The sequence below is a fragment of the Thunnus thynnus genome, chromosome 9 (genome assembly GCF_963924715.1).
Source record: "Thunnus thynnus chromosome 9, fThuThy2.1, whole genome shotgun sequence".
Lineage (NCBI taxonomy): Eukaryota > Metazoa > Chordata > Actinopteri > Scombriformes > Scombridae > Thunnus > Thunnus thynnus.
This window is the reverse complement of record NC_089525.1, coordinates 28741010-28760593: the sequence shown is the minus strand read 5'-3', so window position 1 is coordinate 28760593 and position 19584 is coordinate 28741010. Positions and strand designations below refer to the sequence as shown.

The 19584-nt window shown below is 39.1% G+C and overlaps 1 long non-coding RNA gene across 1 annotated transcript; it reads right to left on the bottom strand.

Moving 5' to 3' along the window:
• Nucleotides 1–1383: 1383 nt before the first annotated feature.
• LOC137188802 (uncharacterized) lies at nucleotides 1384–18089 on the bottom strand. The gene is made up of 3 exons (XR_010929526.1): nucleotides 17657–18089; nucleotides 17066–17273; nucleotides 1384–1932 (listed from the first exon to the last, which is right to left on the bottom strand). It is a non-coding gene; the product is annotated as an uncharacterized lncRNA (long non-coding RNA).
• Nucleotides 18090–19584: the final 1495 nt, after the last annotated feature.

The window sequence follows — 19584 nt, the reverse complement described above, 5'->3', positions numbered from 1 at the left end:
GGACCAGTGGTGGATGAAGTATTCAGATCCTTTACTCGAGTAAAAGTACCAATACAGCTAGCTCAGTGTTAGAGCAGCATGTTACTGTTGTAGCTGCTGGAGGTGGAGCTAGTTTCAACTACTTTATATATAGTTAGCTTGTTTAGTCCTGTGGTTCCCAACCTAGGGGTCAGGCCCCTCTAAAGGGTCACCAGATAAATCTGAGGGGTCGTGAGATGATTAATGAGAGAGGAACGAAAGTTTTTGGACTTTTTCTCCAATCTCAGATTTTTGGTGAAATATTGGATCATTTGAACATTTATTGAAATGAAAGCATGTGAGAAGTTTAGAGGTAAATATCACTATTTGGTGGAGCTGTTAACAACTCATAGACATGTGAAATGTGACCCCGACTACACACTGCTTTTTGTATGACGTCAAAAGCCGAAAACGTTGGAAACCACTGGTTTCATCTTTAACAATATGTTGTATTTTAAAAGCTTGTTATATCATCCATTGTGTCAAATCCTCATCTGAAAAGTAACTAAGTAAGAAAGTACAATATTTCCATCTGAAATGTAGTGGAGTGGAAGTATAAAGTAGCATAAAATGGAAATACTCAAGTAAAGTACAAATATCTCAAAATTGTACTTAAGTACAGTACTTGAGTAAATGTACTTAGTTACTTTCCACGACTGTTTGGGACCTTAGAGACAGAATGGAAAGCATAAACACTCACTGAGCCCCTGTGATGTTTTTCAAGTGCTTAACAGCTCAATCTCTCTTAAAATAATTACACCTGAAAGGCAAAGATCCATCACAACTGCCCCGGTCTGGAAATTGCCCTCAGATGGGCACACACACAGAGAGAGGCAACATTTGTAAGCTATTATGACTAGCCTTTCTTTCTCTTCCCCTTCCTTCTCTATCTCTTCTTCTTCTTTTTAAACCTTTACTCTGTGGATGATGATGATGATGAAGCAGGATGTGGTTGGAAGACACAGACTGACCATGTTGAACATTGCGTCTGTATGTTTGTGTTTTAGTTTCCAAAAACATATGCTGAGATGTGAGTTGAAGTGGTATAAGCTTTGATATCTATATTTAGCAATAACATTAGCACTGACATGAATTATGATTTTAGATTTAGCATTTGCATTAGAATTATTGTTATTATTATTAGCATACTATTATTAGTATTTATGTAAGTGTAGAGCAGCCAAAAACATTTAATAAGTTTAAGTCCTATTCATTTTCTCCATGGGCGACATAAGGCGACCAGCAGTCAGGGCACTATCAGGGCTTGATTGGACATTAAACTCTCCTGGTTGAATCATCAGTAAAAAATAGATGAACAACTGTGTTAGAAGACATCAATTTATTTGACAAACAAAAATATAAGGACTAACTATAAGACTAAGTTAAGACACATCCTATCCCTGACCTTGAAATTTTATTGCAATGAGCTGATTCTTAAGATTACACCTTGTAATGACTTAAAGGAAAACTTGGGTTTGATCAGTTACGATAAGACTGTTTTTACCAAAGTAATTGCTGAAATCTGGGAATATGGTGACTAAAAATAAATCAGATATGGCAAGAAACACGAGCAGTCCCATGGGTATAACCATAAATGTTATAAACAAGGCCCCGTTCAAACCTATTGGAAAAGAAAGCCAAGGTGAACGGTGGCCTAAAATTATTAAAGGGGACATATCATACACATTTCCAGGTCTATATGTATATTTTAGGGCTCTAATGGAATATCTTTGTATGATTTACAGTTCAAAAAACTCTTATTATTCATCTTATTTATCTTATACTGGCCCTTCAGTTCAGCCTCTGTCTAAAAGGCTGTTTTAGCTCCTGTCACTTTAAGGTCCCCCACTGATGAGCTCACTCTGTTCTGATTGGCCGGTTTCCAGAAGCTTCCTCTCAGCAGACTTCTGCAGGCTATGTAAACAAAAAGCAGTAGTCAGATTACAATTCTTTTTCTCTTTCTTCACTCAAAATGGAAACTTCTCAAATACATACGTACACGATTAACCCGTTAAACAATCTTAGCAACAAAGGCTACAAAACAGACGGCCATTTGTGGACCTGTGTGAACAATCACCGTCACGAAGAGGAGGAAGTAGTTCAGAGCAGGCTGAAGCTGTGGCTTTTGACTTGCAGGGAGCATTTACATATGTTAACCTCAAGTTTCGGAACTTTGACCATGTTTAGCATAGACATCTGACATCATAACAGTCTAAAAATAATAGAAACAGCCAGAGCTTCAAAAGTAAATCTCAAATGCTAATGAACCACGCTTATCTATCTCAACAATACATTGATCAGTTTAATCCAGTTCACTTTTAGATTCTGGGTCAACTATGGCGCCGTGTTTGGTTCCCAGTTGCAACAACAAAGCTTTGCTAGCTGTGATTCACACCTGTAGCTCACATCTTCATAGCAACAGCCAGTAATATTTAGAAACATTCGCCATACCAAACTGATGGAAAAAATGTGACCACCAGATAGGCCATAACATAAAAGTATACCATCGTAAACTATCTGGGAGACTCCTGTGTTTCTATCTTGAGTAACATCATTAAAATAAATCCTTTAAATGCTCATTTACATCGGGGAAAATAATTCCAGAGTCAGAAGCAAGTAGGAGGAGTACAGTATTTCTAGCAAGATTTTAATAGGTGGCGTGCTTTAATCCAAGGAGCACTTTTCAGAGCTTTTCAGAGATTAAACACCATACTGTCAAAACATCCTCCACTGGAAACTACCAGCATTAGATTAATAGTTTGCTTAAATAAAGCACACTGTTGTGCTCAGCCCCTGCGGTACACTGTCCCATAAAAGTGAAGCATACAGTACAAGTTTACACTCTAGGCCTAAGCATGTTACAGTCCAAGCTGCTGTTGTTCTGAAGGCCTGCGATACAGAGCTAGTTAATGTTTACCCAGAAAATATGTAATTGCAGACTTCCCCCTAATAAACTGTTCCAGAATGCAGACCACAATCCTCCTCCTGTAACATTATTATTATCTACAGGCCTCTGGGACTGACTCCCTCTCTCTCCCTCTGAGCCTCTTACACACACACACAAACACACATATGCATTCATACACACATCTTTAAATAGAAAGATGATACAACCAAATGAAAAACATGTTTAACTAAAGTTTGGATAGCCTGTCCAGCCTGTTCTGAAATGAAAACTCTTCCACATCTTGACCAACCATCGCATACGGAACCGCATTTTGTTGTTTTGTAGATTAAGCTACACAACTTTGATACGAGGCCAAAACATATTAAGTTTTTTTCATTTGCATTTTAAAAGGTTAGATTTCTTAACAAAGGACTAACAGTCCTTAGCGCCAAAAGTACTGTTGAAGTCGTTCTACTTAGTCTCTGCATTTACTGCACTTTACTGTCTTTGTAGGTGAAAGCTTCCAACATACAGATGACTGAAATCTAATCTTAAACTATTGATAAATGAGTAAAACATACAGAACACATCATGCTCTTTGAACTCTGTCTGATGAAACGTCACTGCATTGCAGCAGCAGAGTGTAGAGTTCTGGTGTAGGAGAGCAAAATGAAGCCAAATAGCTTAATATTTGTTCATGTTGCTTCCTCCTCAGGATCCATCATACAGTAATGAAGTAATGTAGAATACATTTCCTAACCCTAATATTTTTTTATTGCTTTATGGATCCACCAATCATAATGATAGAAAAGGAGGAACTCCAATAGCCAATGCTTGCCAAAAATTGGGCTGATATTTCTCTCCATGAACAAACAAATATTAATCAGAAATGCATACGTCTGCCAAATTACATTTCCTCATCTGTGAGAAGCCTCGATCATCAGACTTTTCCTTGAAGAAATAGTTCAGCATTTTGGGAAATACACAAATTCACTTTCTTTCAGAAAGTGAGGTGAGAAGATCGATTTCACGCTCATGTATGTGTGTTAAGTGAGGAGCTGGAGCCGGGCGGCAGTTAGCTTAGCTTAGCATAAAGACTGAAAGCAGCAGAAACAGCTAGTCTGGCTCAAGTTAAAAAATCCGCTTAACAAAACATCTGTTTGTTCATTCTGAACACAAACAGAAATGTAAAGAAAACAATATTTTAGAAGTTTTACATACTATATATGCGACCTATACTTGACGAACAACAGGCAGACTTCCAGGACTTGTCTTAACAGTGACGTTGCCAGGCAACGTAACTCTGGCTTAAACTGTGAATTGTAGTTTTTACGTTTCTGTCTGCATATAGATCAAACAAATGAGAAACTTGTAAATTAGTGAGTTTTAGAGGTGTTGGTAGGTGCATATTTGAACTTTGAACAGAGTGGGAGCTAGGCTAATTTTCTCCCTGCTTCTAGTCTTCATGCTAAGCTAGGCTAATTGCTTCCAGGCTCCAGCTGCACATTTAAGACACAAGCATGAAAGTGGTTTTCATCTCCTCTTTTTACTGTTCGAACAACAGCCAATAAGTGTTTTTACCAACTGAATAGTCAACTTTTAAGTAATTAAACAATACATTCAAGTCTGTGGGAGACTAGAAAATACTTCTTTCATTTGAGAAACATGTGCAGTTGCTCTTAATCTTTAAAAGATTTCCACAGCGACAGGGAATTCCATACATATCATCCAAGCCACAACAGGTGAATTTGGTCAACAAAGGTCAACAGGAGAGCTTGTGTGCAGAGGAATAAATCAGTCCTTTCAATCTTGCAAACATCAATATCATCAGGTAAAAAATATAGTAATAAAACCTTCTTTTCATTTTCCCTTGGATTGAAGACTGACATGGTTTTGTATATGTTGAGAACAGTAAACAACTGAAGTGTCTGCGTTACCTGGAGAAAATCTCATTGTGTAAATACAATCTCATTTGGAAAATACAATAATAAGCATTCTTTTCTTCATTCCTGAAAAAAACACATTTTGCAGATATATGGGTTTTCCGTGACAGCAGTGATATTTCTTAAACACAGGCTTAGGGTTTTACCCAGCAGCTCCGGAAGAATGTTAATATTCAGGTCAGATAAAAAAGTAACTCCCCGTTTCCGGCCACAGCTGTAATTTTTACGCCGCAAAGTAACGCTGGATCTCCCAGTTGAGGCTGAGGTTGGCTGACGTCGCTTACATTCATGATTGCCGTCTGTAACATGTCTTTAAAAGACCATTTGGGATGGAATTATTTTATGCTGGATTATTTTTACATTCTTCTTGGGCTTTTTGTCATTTTGGAGCACTAGCTGTAGCTGACTCCTTCATTTTCCTGTCCTTTTCTCAACAACTTATTGGTTTCTGCTCTGCTTTCAATGTAATAAGAGTGGGCATCTGCCTCCAAGTCTGCCCAGTTTAATATATAGAGACAAATTGCATTACCTCAGTACTGAGAGCCGGTGTAAACAGCCAAGATGGCCACCATGTCATTACTGGGACTTTCCTTTGTGAAGGTACTGCACAGCTGTTGCTATTTGTGGTACAATGGTGAAAAGTTAAAGTACCTGGAACAGTAAATTATGACTGCTACTTCCCCTTTCGAGTAATAAATCCCAACCTAAGAATGTTGTTCAGCATTGTGAGTAGTGTCATTGATCCTCCCTCAGGCCACATACTAGATGACAGCCCTGAGAAATGTGACAAATTTCTTTCCTTCTTTTAGAGGCTGCATATCTCCCCGATTCTTCAACTACTGTAGAGAAGCCCTGTGCAGTTTTTCCTGCTCATTCAATCCAATTTCTCTATCTTCACTGACTGATATGATGACGAGAATGAAAACGAAAACCTCAACTTGTCCTTTAGATGTTCTTCCTGTAAAATTTCTAAAGGGCGATTTTAGTACAGTTTACCCCCGTTCTCTGTTGACAGGTTCTGTTCCTGAATTTCTTAAAACTGCTCTTGTTCAACCACGCTTTAAAAGAAACATCTCTTGATCCTTCGTATTTTAACAATTTTAGGCCTATTTCTAAGCTCCCGTTTTTAGCTAAGGTTTTAGAAAAGATTGTAGCTGCTTGCTTTTATTCATGAAAATAATATCATTGAGAAATTCCAATCTGGTTTTTGGAAAAAAAAAAAAACTACTGAAACTGCTCTTCTCAAATAATAATAATGACTTGTTGCTGTCAGCTGATGCTGGCCATAAATCCATTCTTGTTCTTCTGGACCTAAGCGCAGCATTTGATACCATTGACCATGATATTCACTTGGACCATCTTGAAAACTGGGTTGGTATCAGTGGCACTGCTCTGAAATGGTTCAGGTCCTACCTAAAAGACAGATGTTTCTGTATTGGTATAATAATGGCTACAATGGCTTTTCACTGCAGGGTGCCCCAACGCTGGGTGCTAGGTCCAACCCTCTTGCCCATTTACATGCTCCCTCTAGGTTACCTCATACACAGACATAATATCAGTTTCCACTTTAATGCAGACGATACTCACATCTGTCTAAACTGTGACCCTGAAAACAACTATCAGAACAATGTCAACCTGCTAAACTGTCTGAATGACATCCACACGTGGGTGTCACAAAATTTCCTGCAGCTAAACACTAATAAGACAGAGATATTAATCATAGATCAAGATAGTGCAAAAAGTCTATAGTGCAAAAAGTCAAATTTCAAAAAGTCTTGGTTCACTGTCTGATTCAATAACTCAACATTGCAGAAACCTTATGCATGCTATGACCGTGTCATTTTTGATCAAAACCTCACCCTGGATAAACATGTTAATTCAATGGTTCAATCCTGTTCTTATCATCTCAGAAACATTTTAAGGATTAGACCATTTCTTTTTGCCAAAAATCTGTTAAACTCTCATTCACGCTTTCATAACCAGTCGACTGGACTATTGTAATTCTGTGCTTTCTGGCATCAGCAAAAAATCCCTCTCATCCTCACCTCCAGCTCATCTTAAACTCTGCTGCCAGGATTTTAACTCGGTCTAGGAAACATGATCACATTTCACTGATCCTGGCTTCCCTCCACTGGCTACCTGTTGCTTTTAGAATAGATTTTAAGATTTTATTGATTACTTACAAAGCTCTAAGAGGCCTTGCCCCAAGCTATCTATCACATCTCTTATTGCTTTATGTCCCTTCCTGCTCCCTCAGATCATAGGATGCGTCACTTCTTGTTGTTTCAAAGTCCAGATTGATACATAAAGTGGATAGATCCTTTGCGGTCAGGGCTCCTAGACTTTGGAACGACCTGCCGGAGTAGATCAGGGCCGCCAACTCTATCTCCTCTCTTAAATCACTGTTAAAAACCCACTTGTTTAAAATTGCTTTTCAGTGATCTTATATTTTATGGCATTTTAGTTTAATGTGCTTAGATTTTATGGCTTTCGGTTTGTTTTTGCATTTTAAATGTGTTCTGTTTTTATTGTAAAGCACAAATGAAGGAGATGACACAGTACCAGTACCATACAGGCCTAACAGGATGCAGACTCCATGCCTTAGCACCCATCAATAAAAAACAAACAAACAAACATGGAGCAGGGCAGGTGAGGATAACAATAAATCACAAGTCCATTCAAATGGCTCCTGATGCCAAAGTCAAATTCAGTCATTGAAACACAGTGAAGGGAGGTGGGGTCTATGAAGAGGAGTGTTTTTCTTCTTCACTCCTTGTGGGAAAAAAAGGGGGCTCAGGACATGCTGGCATCCCATGAAACACTGAAAGGGGGTGGATGGTGGAGGTGGAGGTGGTGGTGATGGTGGTGGGGTGCAATTTCTTTCTTTTTTCTCCCCTTCCTCTAACTCCACACTGCCTCACTGCCCTCAACTCCGCCCCTTCCGTGAGATGGGAGGTGGTCGAGGAGTGTGTGCGTTGTGTGTATGTGTGTGTGTTTGTGTGTGTGTGTGGAAAGTGTTGGGGGGGGGCTCTTGTTGAAGCCGAACGAAGTGGAACCTCTTGCATTGTCTCCGCTCCTGCACCCCACCCCCTCATTGCCTCACCCCCTGTCTCCCTCCTCCTTTCTCCAGGGACAAAGAATGCCCTGAATGCCTGGCGTCTCCTGCAGTGTCAAATAACTAAAGGATAGGTGGAGTGGTGCAAGCGCCCAGGAAGAAAAGGAAGACGAAGATGAAGAATCAGAGGAAGTTATAGTTATAGTTGAATTAGCCATTATTTCTTAGGTTGTCTATTTAAGTACAGTATTTATGTCTGTCTGTCCAATATCAACATTGTCATTACCTTCCAAAACAACCCATATGAGTGATGTCTAATCTGCCACCTATGGTTGAGGGTTGGTTAAGCTTAGGCACCTAAAACTACTTGTTCAAGGTTAAGGGAAGTTTGCAATCATGGTTTAAAGAATGGTTGCAGAGTGAGACACTATGTGTACCGAACCATCCACCCAAACATCTCTTCTGGGAAGATCTGCAGCAGTAAACAATGTCATAATCCTTCCACCTTTTTTTCCAGAGATAGATGTAAATGTCTCTGCAGGTCTATTCAAAGAAGGGTGTAGGTCACAGAGGCTTGCAGACTATCCAACACACACACCTCCCAAATCTTAATAACATGTCATGTGGACTTGAGTGCCAAGCAAGCTGATTGATTAATCCAACTCCTACGGGGAGATGGGTTTGTAATGGAAAAAGTAAAGGTTATACTAAAAATCCATACAAGTATAAAAGAAGCAGCCAGTTCAATGACTCATTTCATATTACTTATCGAAAATGTTACTATATTACTTTACTAATTACTCAACAGCAAAAGTAATTGGTTACATTACTCATTATTTTTTTATTATTTATTTAATCATTGGGACCATGTACAGTGTTACTATTTGATGTATGGTACCAGAGTTAGCTTATAGCTAATTTCATCTGCAGTCCCTTCAGCAGGTCACAATTAAAACATATAACAGCACAATAACAAATAGTACAAAGCAAAAAAACATACAGGACACATAATACAAAACACAAAGCTACTAACAATAGCACATCACATACACCCACAATGTCAAGAAGAAATGACTAATGTATGCTTGTCAAATTAAAAGCAAGACTTTTTAATTTGGTTTTAAACATACTGATGGAACTGCAGCTCTTCATATCATCAGGTATGGCATTCCACAGTCGCAGCTTTCACAGAGAATGCTGACTGCCAAAATGCAATGCAACGAAATGGTATGGTACAATCTCCTATAGAGGATGTTCTGAAGGATCTAATAGAATTTACTGAGTGAGTGTACAAAAAGTCATGTAGTGGAGGAGGGGCCAAACCATTTAAAATTTACTAAGCACAAATTTGAAAATAATCTAAAATTCTCAAAGCTCGGTAATTTGTATTTCTCCAGTACCCTACAGTGATGGAAATACATTAGCTTTTTGTCTAGAGGTTTTAGAGATTAGAGGTTTTTGTTTGTTATAAGAACTCTTATGGCTGTTTCTCCAGCCTGCCTCCAACATGTGATGCAATAAGACATATGGAAAAGAATCATAGCATGCATAAATATATTGCTGCATCCAAAGAGAGACCGTTTCTAACATGTCTAAAATTTGCTAAGTTGTACCTTATGGTTTTAACCATTTTTTAACATGTTTCTTAGTTCAAATTTGCATACAGTGTCACACAAAGATATTTAAAATCAGTGACTATGTCAGTCCTTCGATGAGAATATCAGCGTTAGGAGGTTGTACCATGGTTTTAGAGAAAAACATACCCTTTGTCTTGTTTACATTTAGACTCAGACGTGATTGATCAAGCCTATGTGTGATCCTTTCCAATGCAATTGTTAGCTTAGCAGCAGCTAACTCAGCTGTTTTTGCATGTGTGTACACAACAGTGTCATCTGCATACATTTGCAGTTCTACATCATGACATTGTTGATGGAGATCATTAATATATAGGCTAAATAATAGGGGACCTACATTACGTTTGTTACACAGATCTGTCAAAGATGTCTTTAAAAGCCTAAACATTCACATACCATATTTTCTGTATTTAGCATGTGGAAAAAGATAATGAGATACAGATATTGTGTTTTAACAAGCAGCCAGTCTACGCTTTGGCTATGGTAGTTATTTACCATCAACGGCAATGTGGTAATGTAGCCTATGTCAATGGCTAACATTAGCAAACCAGCTAAGAACACACAACATGTAAATGAAACGACTTTGGAGTTACCGGGAAGCATCTTTACTCATCTCTTCATAGAAGCTAACCACTTCCTCCCACCTCTAGCTAACATGTACCCAATTAATCTGTCCACTGAGCGCACAGAGATGAAATTGACTGCAAGCCTCCATCAAACTCCCACAAAGACAGCAAACAAGCCAACCTCCCAAAATGCATTACTGAGAGTATTAACTGTAATGTACTTGTGACTAAAAAAACATAATGATATTTCTGTAATTTGCTACTAAATAATGCCTGTTACTGCCCAACACTGGAGATGACAGATTGATGCTGTTGTGATTAAGGAGTAATGAGGAAAGACACGGGACAGAGAGATTGCGTCAAGTTCAAGGGTATTACTGCACAAACAATAAACCATAAATTTACAGTCTGTCCTTTTACAGAATCATAATTTCCTCACAGCCCAGCAGGAGATATTCCAAGGCCAGGGTTTGGAAACCACTATTTTACTGTATATGTCCAATCATCTACTCTACTCTTACCCTAAGACTTTTCCAAGGGAGTAAAAACATGGTGCTTCCTTCTTTGTTACAGAAAGCATTTGAATAAATGACCTATGCCGTCATTTCTCTGGAGAGGATCATTATTTGCGCAACCACAAGACGTTGCTTGTCAGGTTGCCAACAATGGTTGTTTTAAGCATTGTTGTTTTTTCTAGCAGCTAGGCAGTAAAGCTTAATATATGCATGTAGAGTTGTTCTGATAGCAATACCAGTATCAGAAATGCCTCCAATACTGCCTAAAATGTTGGATTGGGTATTAGCAAGTATGTGAAGCTGTGCGCCGATCTGATACCACATAATTTATTATTAAACTTTAAAATAGTTTCACACCCGGATAAAACAGCAGTTTTCCCAGAATTCAATTCTTCTTCGCCACCCCAGAACAGCAGCCTACACAGCAAGCTGCACTGTGCAGCCACTGGCAACTACTGTTTTAGGGCGGTGAAGAAGAATTGATCTCTGGCAAATAGTTTAATGGGAAAAATGGTATCAGAACATCTCTATGTGCATCCAAATCAGTATTATTTATCAGTATTATGCCTCATGATGACTGATTATTTTAACATTTTTCTTTTCCCACAGTTTAGATTTGAACAAGTCAAACTACATTAATCCCCTTTTAGTTTGATTGAGGATGAGAGCGGATAGTTCCATTTTTTTGATTTCATGCAGCAAAATAAAATCCAATAATTCATGGGATACTGATTTGCTTCCTGCACTGAACAGCTCTGAAATGTTCACTGGCAACGTTTAAACCCGTATTTCACTAGTTGCTGAAAACATATCCCAAAGTAGTCTTATGAAACTAGTAGTGTGGTTTTAAAATTATGTCCCCCGAGGTTTACATTCACATCTACAAACACACACATAGCTCTCTATTTCACATGCACACACCCACTTAGACACACTGCAGCCCTATCATACAGTGAATGTAATGGGTGACTGTGCTAATTGCTGCAGCACTCCAAATTATCAAGAACACCACGGCCTCACAACCACATGAAATCATCTTATCCCGCAAGCAGTGCGTACAGAAAAACACCATCCATCAAGCTATCATACTAACCCCATTCTCTTCCAAAGGTAGGAAGTGAAATTCTCTCATACGTCGTGAGAAGTATGACTTCATCCTCAAAGCACACCATCCATTACAGACCACAGTTCAAAGTCAAACTCGAATTGAATACTTTGGTTTGTTTTCATCCGGACTGTGCACCGGACGAGCTGGACTTACTGCATCAGAACAACTTGAATTGTTCTAAATATACTGTCAGCCACAAGAGAGAACAATGATTTGATGTTCAGACTGGCCAAAGTTACTGGTACTTTTTGTATTTGCCAATGTGGGAAAAAAAAACTCACTCCATCTGGTGCACACAGATCAAAACAAAAGGCAAGAAATATTTGGACATAGCATCTGAACAAGCTCTGGTTCAAATTCCTTTTTTACATGCATATAATCACATAAACCAGGAGTTATCCATGAGATGTTCACTGTTTTGACAGTATCTGTATATTCACTTCAGTTGAAAGTACCAAATAATACGACTCCATCCAGATCTAGTTGCCCAAAAGCAGGTAAGTTCAGTAGTCTATTTTAAACAAAGAAATCATAAAACTGAGGTGTTACTGGGTACCAGACCAACACTCCCAACATCTCCCAGTGCCCTCCCATTTTGTTGTATCTCCTGAGAAACTACAGTAATTTGCATGGCCCACAAACTTTATGATGAATAATCATCATACACGGATCCATAAGTCTTGTATGTTTGTCTGACGTTACCCAAGTCGCCAGATCATCCATGAAACACAATCTATATACACAATCCACACACTACATACAATTTCAACCCATCTGTCACCACAACATGGCAACCCACAACGTACAACCCGATTCAAGGGGTATGTGCGCAGCTGCTCTCTGCGAGCCAGATAACTTAGCTGTTGTCAAAATGTCAGGACTAAGAAAGCCACATGTGCATACTCATACTCACTTATACACACATACTTACAAGCATACAACAACAACACTCAGAAGCAAATGCATACATAGACACACTTATTATTATTATGTTGATGGAATGATAAACATTAATATAAATTGATATGTATTTTCAAACCTAAATGTTGGCAGGTATGCTAGATATGTCAATAAGCAGAATTTGATGCAACTACTGTAATTTCAGAGGGGCACTTTACTATTAACTAGGCTATTTTCAGTTTACTCATCATAAACGGCACTACTCAACCTGTGAAAACTGTTGTATAATGTCTTCTCTGAATGGACTTTGTATAGCCTGAGAAAATGTCATCAGGGTTATCCTTAGTTTGGGCTTAAGACTTCAAATGTTTAACAGAAAGTGTTGAAACTGTGTTACAAACTCACACTTGTGGTATTTTGAAAGATGTGTTTTTACCATGTAAGGAGAGCCTGACCAAAAGGTGCTATTAATTGCATTATGGGAAATGAAGGATCCAGCCTTTTTGCCCCATACTAGAGACTGAAAATAAGAATATATCAGCATCTGCAGCATCCATTTCCACAATTCCTCTCTCACAAGTCACTTAACTTTATGGAAGTGCAATACATTTGCTGGAGTCCCCCACTAATAGTGAACTGATGACATGTGTTTGGGAACAAAGCCCATCTCACTTTAATGTATTGTACAATAAGACATTTTATTGCACAGTTTTAAGCTGTAAACTCATACTTAAATGTAATTAACTGCTAGTGAGTTTTGTGTACATCAAAAATTTATAATATAGTTTCTGTCAGCAGGGTCTCACTCAGGTTCTGAAATAAAGTAGCATCAAAAGGAGTAAACATGTGTAAACCTTTTGAGGAAAAGAGGTATACACTTTTCATTGCAGACATTGTGGTCTTTTATCATGTAAGGATTATATATAATGAAATTCAATAATCATCCTATATGCTATACAGTGTATGCACATATACCTCACCAATAAGTTAACAATAAGTTTTTAAACATATTATGGAGTATCATAATTATTTTCCTCTCCAGATACTGCTTTTGAACAATATAGATATTTGCCATAAGTATAAAATGTCATTTGATTCAAGTTTTTTGCCAGAGTTTCAAACCAGTCAAGGACCACCAGGTGGCATCATGCAGATTTCCCTGCTTTTGGTGCCATTTGGCAGGATACCACCAACAGTGGCTTACCAGCAGAGATAGGATGAAAGTTTGGCTTAGTGCTGATCGCTGGCAAGATATGCAACTGCTTAGCAAATGGTCCATTCTACAGAGGAAAACTGCAGTAACTATGCCACAGCGTGACGTTGTAACTTTTTTTTTCTTGGTCAAATAAATTTCTTTCATCTGTTGATCAAAACCATGGTGGGCTTCAGATATGAGGAGACTGTGTAGAAAGATTTGGTTTGGTTTCAAAGGGTTTTGTGGATAAAGTTGGACTTCTGTCTGTGCAAACTCACTCTCTAACCAAGGAGGTTGAATTTCTGAGTTCACTGGATAGATATGCTGTAGAAAGATAGCAAAGTTTACAACTAAAACAAAACGATAGCTTTTAAAAATGTATTTGTTTGAAAGAATAAGATTGTTTGAACTGAATCAATGTGTAATAAACACGTTCTATCATTTTTATCATACAAAAGCAATCAAAGTTTTGCCAAAAGAAAGAAAATTTAGTGAAAAAATGAAGTAAAAAGCAGCTGCAGTAACAGACACAATGACAGACATGGATGCAGCAGACACATGATGTTTGTATTGAGAAATAATCAGACTGCACTTTTTGTCTGCTCTTGCTGACATGAGATATGAGCTGCAGGATGGAGAGGAAAAGCAGAGGGAACGGCTGAGAGCCAGAAATTAAATGTGCATGTGTGCGTGTACAGAGTGACAGAGTCCCACAGTTTATGAGGTTTTGTCCCGTTTTCCCATCAGACTGGACTGTTAAAAAAAAAAAAAAGACTGAAAATCAGGCAGTATTACCTCAGGTCCTGTGCTTCACTGCCGGCCTATCAAATACACAAAGTAGTTAAATGAAATGACTGGAAAGTGCACTTTGAACTCAGCCCCTGGCAGAGGTCCTATTCAAGCAGAAATGTAAAAGTTCCTGTCCTTGGTGGGGCCCCCTGTTTGGGGGTGTCCCCATAAAAAGACTTATAGCTGGTTACAGCAGCTTGGAAAGAAGCCCATAGATGGCCCAACAAGCCTCAACCAGCATTATTTCCTACCGGCCTCTTTGTTTGGTGAAGCCTTTTTTTTGGCAGGGTTCCTATTGCAGTGCTCGACTTCCCATTGAGAAAACAAGTCCCCCCCCCCACCACCATCACCACCCTCCACAGCCCACCCCCCCTCCCCTCAACACCACCCCACAACCACCACTGAGCATGGCACTTGCAATTCTCCTCCGAGCTCCAAACCCCAAGCTAAATTAGTCAAAGCAATGTATTTATTTTGTATTTATTTTATTTTTTTACAGCATCAAATTAAACCTTATTTCATATAAACTGCATATTTATCATTGATACTTTTATCACAGGGCTTGCCCCCCTCCAGGAGTCGTCGGTGTAAATGAAGTAGCACCTCCAGGTTATTGTTTTCAGTGCTTTTTATGAATGGGCCATGCAATCAAAGTTCACTATTGTTTTATTATGGGGGTAATTTATCAGTGTTCCAAGAGTTAATGGTTTCCTTGCCTGTCTCAACAGCTTGTAAATAACTGGAGCGCTTAATGAAGTTTGAGAACAATTTATAGTTAACTGATAATATAAAGTTACACTCTATTACCATAGAAATTACCTTAAAAGGGTTCTGTAAACAATTATATTCAATCAGGTTTATTCATCCCTCATGCACATTTCTGAGCAGAAATGACTCTTGGACGTTGGACTGAGTCATTTGAAGTAAATGAGCCGCAGGGTTAAAACAGGTTGGCATAGTTCGGCATGTCAGTCACAGTCCACAAGCAGAGCACAGTAGCACCTTTCCATGTTGCCCGGCCGCCTGTCAGCAGCAGCATTAAGCCATTACACAAGTGTGGAAACCGCCCCCGTGGCTGGCCCACACCGGCACACATCCGCTCAGGGATACATACCATAATTATCCCCCTACTTCATACTCATCTCCCCTGGCAACTGCAATCATACAGCCCAAATAGCTTGGGCTAATTCATTACTTTGGTGGAGGGAAGTTGGCTGCCTGTAATGACACCAATTGCCCTGACCTAAATGCTGTAATAGGACCTCTCGGTACACTGGCGAGGAAATGGCTGCAATTGAGGCTCTTCCACTTCCTAGCAACCGAGGCTCGGGCCTACAATTTGAAGGGGGAAATGCTTTGCATTACCTGTGCCCCGCAGCTTGAAATGCAGCCTAATGAAGGCGAAATTGTACGAATTAAGCAGACTTCAGGGGGAGGCAACAAACAGAAAAGTGGAAGCATGTGTGTCAAATGGGTTTTCTCGTTAATTTGGTGACTGTCTAACGGCTAGATTAGAGCCGACCGGAATTTGCCTGGTCGCGCAATCAGGAAAGACCAGAGGGGAAACAAACACAGGCCGTCTGTTTGGTCCATACTGGACACAGAGGCAGAGAAGAGGAGGAGGAAAGGAAAGGTGGTGGTGGGGGGGGGGGCTCTCACTATAGTTCCAAAGAGTAGAGTCCAATATTTAACAGCAAACTGCAAGGATTAGTTTTGCAAGACTGATCTTAGTCAAATAATATTAACAAATACTTTTTATGATGTGTTATATACTGATTAAATGCCAGATGGAGAGGGCGCACCGAGCTGGACAATACAAGGAGTGAAAAAAAAGTTCGGACAAGCAAAAGGAAAGTTTCTAAAACTGTCAAGATAAAACACCCGATCCGAGTGGATAAACTTCTTCCAAAAGAGACTCCAAACAGGCCAAATTTAACATTTTTGCAAATACAGCTGCAGGAGGAGTGAGATATGCCTTTTACAATATGAATGTTTTTAAAGGACTGCATCGCCTACATTGCTAAACTAACAACAATAACAAAAAAAAACTCATTTATCTGTGGTGGGATCTAGTGTTTTTATAGTTTTTGCTTTAATCTGCTGATTTTTGAGATAATCCAACTGACCCAGTACAACAGAGATGAATGGAATGGTGCTGACATAAAAAAATGACTTTGAAATAAGCAGAAACAGTAGATCCAGCTTCATAAACCGATGCAAAACAACATCTGTATACTCTAAAGGCACAGCCACAGCATGAAAACTAAACTCTGCTCAGCAGCTGTATGTGCAGTGAACACTGACATGCTATCCCCGCTCAACATTACCTCAACAAACTCCACAAAACACGGGTTGGCCCCATTTTAGCGCTGGATCACGTCCGTGCGCTCCTATTGGTTGGCCTTCAATAAAAGCAATGTGCTCTTTCTACTGACTCGTCTGTTGGAAAGCCTACCTGTGGGATGAGGTATGGATCCAGGCGTGTGATTGGTTGGGAGATAATGTTATCTGGCTGATCTTCAGTCGGGCAGGATGAGGCCAAGAGCTCGACGGGGCCAGAAAAGCGTTCCAAAGGTGGACTGGTGAGCAGATGGAGACCAGGAGAGTTCATCTTTCTCCCTGTAGTCCAGGTGGAGGTCCAGGTAGTCTCACCCTCACAAAACCTGCAAAGATCATCAAAACCACAACCCAGTAACAATGAATTTAATACTTATTTTTATTGTTAGATTATTATGTGTAATGGTTTTATCTGTTTGGCTGTTTTGATAAGTTTTAACAACAAATTTTATTGAAATTGCATTATTAATTAATGTGCTCTGTGACCCCTAGATAAACAAACATCTGCATCTTTGGTGCAAGCACCTCAGACATGTAGAGAGAGTAATCTGACATTAACAGTACCAGTAACCTTCTTTTTCATAAAATGCATTCATTTTGATTAGCAGCTAGTACACAAAAACTCAGTAGCATTCACTAAAAACATAAACACAATAAAAAACCATCACAGACATCTAACAAATTTATTTTAAATTACTTAAAAGCTTACTTGCAATCCCATGGGTGCAACCATTCCCAAAAACTGCTTCTGAAATGTTGAAAGTTGCAATGAACCGGGAAGCTTTGAATGTCTGGAATCAATTTTTTGTCCATTTTGCACTCAACATGTGTAACTATTATTTCTTAAACTAAAACACATCGCAAGTGGAAAAAATGAGGATGGACAAAGACTACAAAATATTCTGCATAGCTTTTTTCAGTGAACAAGCTTGTTGAGCTCACACAAACTGAAAAAATATCCTCCATCACTCAACTGTACAGAGCATTTGAGGCCCTCCAGTGACTTCTTGTTTGCACGGTGAATCTGGGATAAAATATATCTTGCAATTCCCAGGATGCGTTTACATTTCCAATGAAGTGCCAGAAAAAATCTCACTTCCTGAATGTCATGTATTTCCTGTTGAAACAGGATGTTGGGGGCTGGACATAACACAGTAAAGAGATTAATCTAAATTGTAAACCAATGACATATCAGTTGAGGAGAGAAAAGATGCCTGATTGGATAAAAGATGTAAAGGGGTGGAACTTCTTAAAAATGTGTGATTCTTTATTGGATGGAGTTTTATGTCTTTTTATGTTACTTGTGCAAAATGACAGTTTTCCAAGAAGTTGTACCAATTTCATAGGGTCACTATATTACAACAAGGGAACATGTATTTAACGGTTTATTTAACAGGGAAAACATACCATTTCTTTTTCTCTTGTGCTAAAGTAAGGTTTATCTAACTTATTCAAAAATCTTTTTTTTTTTAAAAAAAAAAATCTCAAATCCCTATGTTAGCACCATGGCCATACAAGTTTTTTATAGTCAAGCACTTGGCTGAGGTTTGGGAAACATGGTCATGGTAAATATTGTATTATTAAGATCTACAAACTAAAAATATTTATAATCAATACCTCCATTCTGAAGCCTCATGTCAGCATTTACTTTTTCAATTTTGAACTGATTTTTCCTTCACCTTTATCATGTGTTTAGTAGCTTACATTAACCACACTGGTACAAGGGTCATGCAAAGATGTTGCAAAGTTAAAAATATATATTTTTTTTTTTAGAAAACATATGCTCAATGTGTGAAAAAGAGGATGGACTTCTTTAGAAAAACATTATTCTTTTGTTTTATTAGTTATTAAATAGATCTTTTCTTTAAAAAAATTATACATAACTCTTATTAGTCTGGTACAGTTCACTGTGATGTACAGTATGCTGTGAATATGGACCTAAAATGTTACAAAAAAAACCTGTATTTTTTTTGGTGTAAATGGATGAGGTGGAACTCAGTATGACTGGATCAAATTTTGTATTGCAGTGATTCTCTTTTGTATTTTCCATCTGCAGGCTGAGTGTTTTGTGCCACTCTGAGAAGTGGGTCAGAGCAGCAGAGGAGCCCACCACCAGTCACTTTTGGCCGCTTCAAGTCACGTCACATAAACAATGGCACTTCATGGGGAGAGGCTCGTCTTCCTTCCTGCCTGGCTTCCTGTCGATCGTTCTGCCTGACTTGGCAAACTCAATGTGTCTTACCCCCCTACCCCCCATCCTCCTCCTCCTCCTCCTCCTCCTCCCTCTTCAACCCACCACCCCATCACCCATTCCTCTCCCAGCAGACCTCCCTCCCTCTTGAATCAGACAGCCAAGTTGGTCAAAACTGAGGAGAGGAAGCAAAAAGGGGGATGACAAAGAAGAAATGATAAACGACAACAAAGCTACAAGAGGCTTCTGTGGAAGTGGAACACACCAAGTCAACAAGCAGGGTCCATTGACATGTAGATTGCGGTGGCGGCGGGGTGTGGAGGTATTGAACGTACTGTTTGGCACCTACAGTGCACTAAACTTTTAACCCCGCCCACGACCTCCAGCTCCTTTCTCATGCAGGCCCTTCTGACCAGATTGATGATAGCGGTGCACTTCCTCTGCAG